We start from the raw sequence: 7,690 nt of genomic DNA, 5'->3' as shown, positions 1-7,690 counted from the left end.
ATAATATATATATAATTATAAAAATATAAATATAGTTTAAGGAATGCCACATTTTAAACTAAGATTTCAAAGATTCTTATTTAGAATCCCCCAAAAACTAAGCCTGAATTTTAATGTATAAGGGAAGGCAGTTACATTTATCATGCTGGGTTAGATACATTCATTCAGTGTTTGAGTTCTTTCGTGACATTTTGAAGACCCCTAAACATATAAGGCTTGTAAATTCCTCCCCATTTTATGGGTGAGCAGATTGAGAATCAGAGAACTCAATGACCCTTGCCCCCATAATAGACGGCTATGGGAAGGAAAGCATGTTTGGGGTACCGTTAGGGGCACCCTCAAGTTGCCTTCACAGACGAGTAGAAAAGCAGCGCCTCCCAGTTTGGATACATTCCTCACCTGATCCTTAACTAATGTGTGCTTTCCTTACTTACCCAGCAAACACATGTGTTTTGTGTTTGTAGTTGGATGTTATTTCACATATTACTGGAATATTTTGTCTACTGTTATATAATTAAGCTGGAAGGAACATTGGTGGAATGTGAACTAGCAATATGACCCACAGATCATCAAAGAAACACAAGTCTTTTAATGATCATGTATAATTGATTAATCACACAAAGTAGTCTTGATTTTGCTTAATTTAAAATTAATAATATTTGAAAACAGTATCTGTGCCTTATTCTGTTTTTGTTTCTTTGTCTGCAGCATCCCAGTAACTAATAAGACTGTATACAAGGATGTGTTGTCTCATGAGGACAATTTCTGCATCACAGAAAAAACGTGATCATTCTCATTGTGGATGTATTGTTGTAATCAAGGTATTGGCTAATTATTGATTTGTATATTTTATAAAGTCATTTTGTTTTAGGTCAAATAATCCCAACTGCAATTTGTCACTCTGAATAGCAGTGACACTTCTGTTCAGAGTCAGAGAGTTTAAATGGGATAGGATTCTCCAGAAAATTTTTTTTTCTACTTTAAAGCTTTGTCAGAATGCTCTCTTTTCCATTCCACCCACTCATGAGATTTTCAGTATAACAGCAGTGAAAGGAAAAAGCAGGGGAAATATTGAGTTTGCAAAGAATATCCATGAATCTTTTGTCTTAAAGGTCCTTATAAACTTTTTTTTAGTTCAGATATACAGATCCTTTCTTTCTGGAGTTATTTCTCCACTGATCTCCAGTAGCATATTGGGCACCTACCGACCTGGGGAGTTCATCTTTCTGTGTCCTATCTTTTTGCCTTTTCATACTGTTCATGGGGTTCTCAAGGCAATAATACTGAAGTGGGTTGCCATTCCCTTCTTCAGTGGACCACATTCTGTCAGACCTCTCCACCATGACCCATCTATCTTGGGTGGCCCCACACAGCATGGCTTAGTTTCATTGAGTTAGACAAGGCTGTGGTCCATGTGATCAGATTGACTAGTTGTCTGTGATTGTGGTTTCAGTCTGTCTGTCCTCTGATGATCTCTCTCAGTGCCTACCATCTTACTTGGTTTTAGCAAAAGCAGAGGAACCAGAGATCAAATTGTCAACATCTGTTGGATCATTGAAAAAGCAAGAGAGTTCCAGAATCGACGATGCCAAAGCCTTTGACTGTGTGGATCACAATAAACTGTGGAAAATTCTGAAAGAGATGGGAATACCAGAGCATCTGTCCTCCCTCCTGAGAAACCTGTATACAGGTCAGGAAGCAACAGTTAAAACTGGACATGGAACAACAGACTGGTTCCAAATAGGAAAAGGAGTACGTCAAGGCTGTATATTGTCACCCTGCTTATTTAACTTTTATGCAGAGTACATCATGAGAAACGCCGGGCTGGAGGAAGCACAAGCTGGAATCAAGATTGCCGGGAGAAATATCAATAACCTCAGATATGCAGATGACACCACCCTTATGACAGAAAGTGAAGAACTAAAGAGCCTCTTGATGAAAGTGAAAGAGGAGAGTGAAAAAGTTGGCTTAAAGCTCAACTTTCAGAAAACTAAGATCATGGCATCTGGTCCCATCACTTCATGGGAAATAAATGGGAAAATAGTGGAAACAGTGGCTGACTTTATTTTTCTGGGCTCCCAAATCACGCAGATGGTGACTGTTGCCATGAAATTAAAAGACACTTAGTCCTTTGAAGGAAAGTTAAGACCAACCTAGACACCATATTCAAAAGCAGAGACATTACTTTGCCAACAAAGGTCCACCTAGTCCAGGCTATGGTTTTTCCAGTGGTCATGTATGGATGTGAGAGTTGGACTATAAAGAAAGCTGAGAGCCAAAGAGTTGATACTTTTGAACTGTGGTGTTGGAGAAGACTCTTGAGAGTCCCTTGGACTGCAAGGAGATCCAACAAGTCCATCCTAAAGGAGATCAGCCCTGAGTGTTTATTGGAAGGACTGATGCTGAAGCTGAAACTCCAATATGTTGGCCACCTCATGCAAAGAGCTGACTCATTGGAAAAGACCCTGATGCTGGGAAAGATTGAAGAAAGGAGAAGTGAACGACAGAGTGTGAGATGGTTGGATGGCATCACCAACTCAATGATTTGGGTGAACTCTGGGAGTTGATGATGGACAGGGAGGCCTAGTGTGCTGTGGTTCATGGGGTCACAAAGAGTTCAATACGACTGAGTGACTGAACTGAACTGACTGATACAGATTCTTTTTTATTTTACAACAAGAAAGAATTTTTTCATAGTTAATCCAGTCACATTCATTCTGACAAAACAGAGATCAATATTGAAAGTTACCCTAGGACACACACAAAACCTGTCAGAAATGGTAGATTCATGATATATGTTGTTCAATTATCCCTCAACTTCGACTTTGCTATTTTTCAGACATACTCTGTATTGCAGGATCCGCTTGCCTGTTTCTGGTTGAAAGTCCTAGTTTGGAATTTTCTTGGCAGATCATTGCTGTTTATTCCAAGAACTTTTCTCCTTGCTTTTGTAGCATTTTTATTAAATGCACTATAATGAAAGACAATTTTACATTAATTTTTAAAAAGCATGGGTATACAGTGTTATGAAATTACTGAAGAATTTTATTTTCCACCAGGGATTATGTATTATACAGATAAGCGAAGTCAAACAAGGTAAACAAAAAACAGACAAAAAAAGAGTTGGCTTGAATAGTAAGAAGGGATCTGTGACCTTTCTCCCATCATGGATTACAGCCCAGATCTTTGGGGCTGAGTCTGTATTACATTGTATTGTATTGTATTGTACTGTATTGTACTGAGAGACTAAAAATATACCAGTCTTTGATTTCTACTTGATAAAGCATGTATTTCTGAGTGTAGGCTCCCTTCTAGTGCTTCACATCACAGCATGCACCAGTCCATACACCACACGGTGTAACACCATGTTTGACGACACTCTGAATCAGTTTCTCAGCTTCATCCTCTGTGTCTTGTATTATTGCTTGAGTGCTAGATTTATAGTCTTGACTTTCCTAAATGGATATGAGGACAGATCAGAACATTTTTTTCCAAACATGTAGTTAACCATATTGTCATATTATTTTTTATGTGTAATTTCTTCAAAGAGCTTCCATTTTATCAATTTAAATTTATTTTAATTGGCATTTTGGAGAATGTACTATATTGACACAAAATGAGTAATCCAGGCAATAATAAGAATGCTCACTTGGTCCTCACTCTAGTTCATGGTTCAGAAATAAGATAGACATAGAAATAATTACAATAAAAAGCACAGTGTGAATGGTTTCAATCAGGGGAATATGTCTGTATTTTCCCTTCCTCATATGACAACCAACTTTAACTTTTCCTGACCACTTCTTCTTCATATGTTTATAATGTATGCTGCAGCCTTTGACATTTATGTATGCCTGAAGCAATCTAGGTTGTTATTTCTTCAAAGGAAAACGTTTGTTTATACTTTCCAATAGTTTGACATTTGAAGTGTTGAATTTTCTCTACTGAAAAAAAATAAATAAAGTGCACCGGCTTACAAGACATTGCCATTACATTTCAGTTTCATTAAAACAGACTCCTTTGCCTTTAGTAACTGAAAGCAAGTAAAACGTTTATAGATGATGATAACTACCAAGACGGCTTTTGTTTTTATTTTTCCTATATGACCTTGTTCTATGATGGTTTCATTTCAAGCCAGAGATTCTGATCTTCCCCAATTTCAGAAAAGTTTTCTCCATGATTGCTTCATCTTAGAACTGTAGTTCTTTCAGCACATGTTTCCATCTGGGAATGAATCACTCTGTGATCCACATGTGCCATACCAGCTAAAGTCAAACTGGGGCCTGTCTCTGAAGGCTCTGCCAAATACAAGGATATTCCAAGCCACGAGATGTTGGCTTTCCTATTTGATTAATGAGGACAATATTTAAATTTGATATATTTTAAGGTCAATCTTTTGCTTCAAAGCAAAAGGCTTTAATTCATCTTATCCTTAATAAATGGTCAAGTGTAAATGTAGATTAAAGTTGAAACCTGCTTCGTTTTGGAAAACAGATTGTTTTTGTCTAATTTTTTCCTTTTTCCTGATGACAAAGAATTTTATTTATTGAATTAATTGAATTTTATTTATTGAATTTATTGAATTATTTATTGAAATTCAGAATTCTCATTTATATTTTCTGATGACAAGGAATTTTTATTAAATTTCATTTATTTTTCTTTTATGATATTTATTTCTCTTTTATTTCTTAAAACAAATTTTGAAATTATTTGATAAATCAAAATAACCTAAGTGCCTTCATATCTCAACAAACATACCTATTAAAGGACACAGTGAGTTTAAGAAGAAAATTAGAAGAGTTTATACCACATAGACACACCAATTCTATTATCAGCAATATCACAATTCTTGTCATCCATGCAATTATTTTTTGGTTGTAGCATTTATATCTTGTTTACAAAAGATCTTATTAAGTAAAGGTAGAAATGATAGTTATAATTCCAATTATAAGTCAAAATCACAAAACCTTGAAATAAGATGGGCTCCTATTAAAGAAGAAAAAAACTTCTTCCCTCCCTATCAGATGTAGAATGTGAATTTTGTTTCATACACAGTTCCTCAAAGCTTGTGTTGCTATTGGTCAGTTGCTAAGTCATGTCTGATTCTGCAACCCCATCAAATGCAATACACCAGGTTCCACTGTTCTTCACTATCTCCTGGAGTTTGCTCAAGGTCATGTCCATTGAGTTGGAGATATCTAACCATCTCATCCTTTGCTGCCCGCTTCTCCTTTTGACTTCAATCTTTCCCATCAAGGTCTTTTCCAATGAGTTAGCTCTTCACATCAGGTGGCCAAAATACTGGAGCTTCAAACTACAAGCATTGGAGCTTTCTGTACTAAGCTCAAAAGCTAGAAAGCAGAAGATTTATTATCTACATTATTATATTCCATATAGAGTATATAGCATATATTATTGTTGTTCAGTCACTCAGTCATATCTGACTCTTTGTGAACTCATGCACACCAGACCTTCCCTGTCCTTCACCATCTCCCAGAACTTTCTCAAACTCATATCCATTGAGTCGGTGATTTCATCCAACCATCTTGAACTCTGTCATCCCCTTCTCCTCCTGCCTTTAATCTTTCCCAACATCAGGGTCTTTTCCAATGAGTCAGCTCTTCACATGAGGTAGCCAAAGTATTGGAGTTTGAGCTTCAGCATCAGTCCTTCCAATGAACACTCAGGACTGATCTCCTTTAGGATTGACTGGTTGCATCTCCTTACAGTCCAAGGGACTCTCAAGAATCTTCTCCAACACCACAGTTCAAAGCATCAATTCTTTGGTGCTCAGTCTTTTTTATGGTCCAACGCTCACATCCACACATGACTACCAAAGAAACCATAGCTTTGACTATATGGACCTTTGTCAGCAAAATATGTCCTCATATCAGGCTATATGTTAATCCTTGTCTTAGATTAGATTCTCTAAAAATCAGAGTCTGAGACAAAAGTTTGTATATAGGCAGGTCATTTGATAAGTAATCTCACTTACAGTAGTGAAGGACTTGAGAGAGTGAAAGAAGAAAAGAGGGAGCAAAAAAGAAAAGTGGTTGAGCACCACTATGGGTAAAAAGGTGTTCCTGGGAACTTCAAGGGAAGGGGATTTAGAACACATCCCAGAATGAACTGTCCATAAGGAAACAAGACCACCTACCTTCTCTCTGGGTTGAAAATTGCCCTGTGGCAATAGCTACCCCATATTTCAAGGTTGTCCATGTGTGATTACTAACTGAATTTCTGTGAGCATCTCACCCTGTGCATTAGGAAATGCCCAGGGAAAAAGCATTGTGTGATTGAGGTAAGACTTTCTGCATAAAGCAGGTTGAAGGTCATGCAGATGCATCACTGCTGTTGCTATTGCTAAGTCAAGTATACAAATCAGCTGAGAGCTTAGATGGCCAGTAGAGTCTATTGTATCTTCCAAGCTTACGACCTGTGCTGCTGCTGCTAAGTCACTTCAGTCGTGTCCGACTCTGTGCGACCCCTCAGACGGCAGCCCACCAGGCTCCCCCGTCCCTGGGATTCTCCAGGCAAGAACACTGGAGTGGGTTGCCATTTCCTTCTCCAATGCAGGAAAGTGAAAGTGAAGTCGCTCAGTCATGTCCGACCCTTAGCGACCCCATGGACTGCAGCCTACCAGGCTCCTCTGCCCATGGGATTTTCCAGGCAAGAGTACTGGAACATGCTTACTAATTCAAAGCAGTTATAATTCCTTCAGAGCAACAATGCCCAAAATGAGCTCCTTAGAATACATGAATAATGATAACATTTGTAACTGGCTCCCCAAGTTTTATCTTCAAGTAAACATGAGAAATATTTAAGCAGAATGGAATAGATTTCTTTGCTCAGCACTTTCGGAATACTTAGTATATTGATGAGTTTCTGAATCTAAGGTTTATAAATGATCTTTTTCTAAATTCATTTTTTCTATTTCAACTATGCTAATTGTCTCATTTGTATTTTCTCTTTCTCAATTTTATTTGACTTTTAATATATTCTTTTAAAATGAATCTTTTCAATTAAAATTTCCTACTATTAGAAAGCATTTTTACTATTTCAATCTTATCCATCATGTCCCCACCCTTATTCTCAATATTAGTTGTATTTATGTCTTCTCTCATTTACATAGAATTGTTACTTATAAAAGAAATAATCTCTGGATTTACATTTCAATTTTATTTTTTTCTTTTTCTGAATTATTTTTTTTTCTTTTCCATTCTGTTTTCTGTATACTAATTTTTTTACTTGTTTTTCTTTTACTAGCTTATTTTTTTTTCAAATTCTGAAATCTTATTTTTTAGTGAATTATAATTTCTTTAAAATATTATATTAGTTTCAGGTATATAAAATACTCAGCAGTAAAGAATCTGCTTGCCATGAAGGAGAAGTAGATTTGATCCCTGTGTCGGGAAGATTCCCTGGGGAAGGAAATGGCAACCCACCCCAATATTCTTGCCCAGGAAATCCCATGGACAGAGGGGCCTCGTGGGCTATAGTCCACAGAGTTAGAAAAGTAGGACTTAACACCTAAACCACAGCCACCATATAAAATATAGATCCTCTATTTCTACACATTATTTAAGGATCACTACAATAAGTCCCAGAGAAGGCAATGGCACCCCACTCCAGTACTCTTGCCTGGAAAATCCCATGGACAGAGGAGCCTGGTAGGCTGCAGTGCATTGGCTCT

Source organism: Bison bison, unplaced genomic scaffold, assembly GCF_000754665.1.
Source record: "Bison bison bison isolate TAMUID 2011002044 unplaced genomic scaffold, Bison_UMD1.0 scf7180017864362, whole genome shotgun sequence".
Classification (NCBI taxonomy): domain Eukaryota; kingdom Metazoa; phylum Chordata; class Mammalia; order Artiodactyla; family Bovidae; genus Bison; species Bison bison.
Note: the sequence above shows the minus strand (reverse complement) of the source record.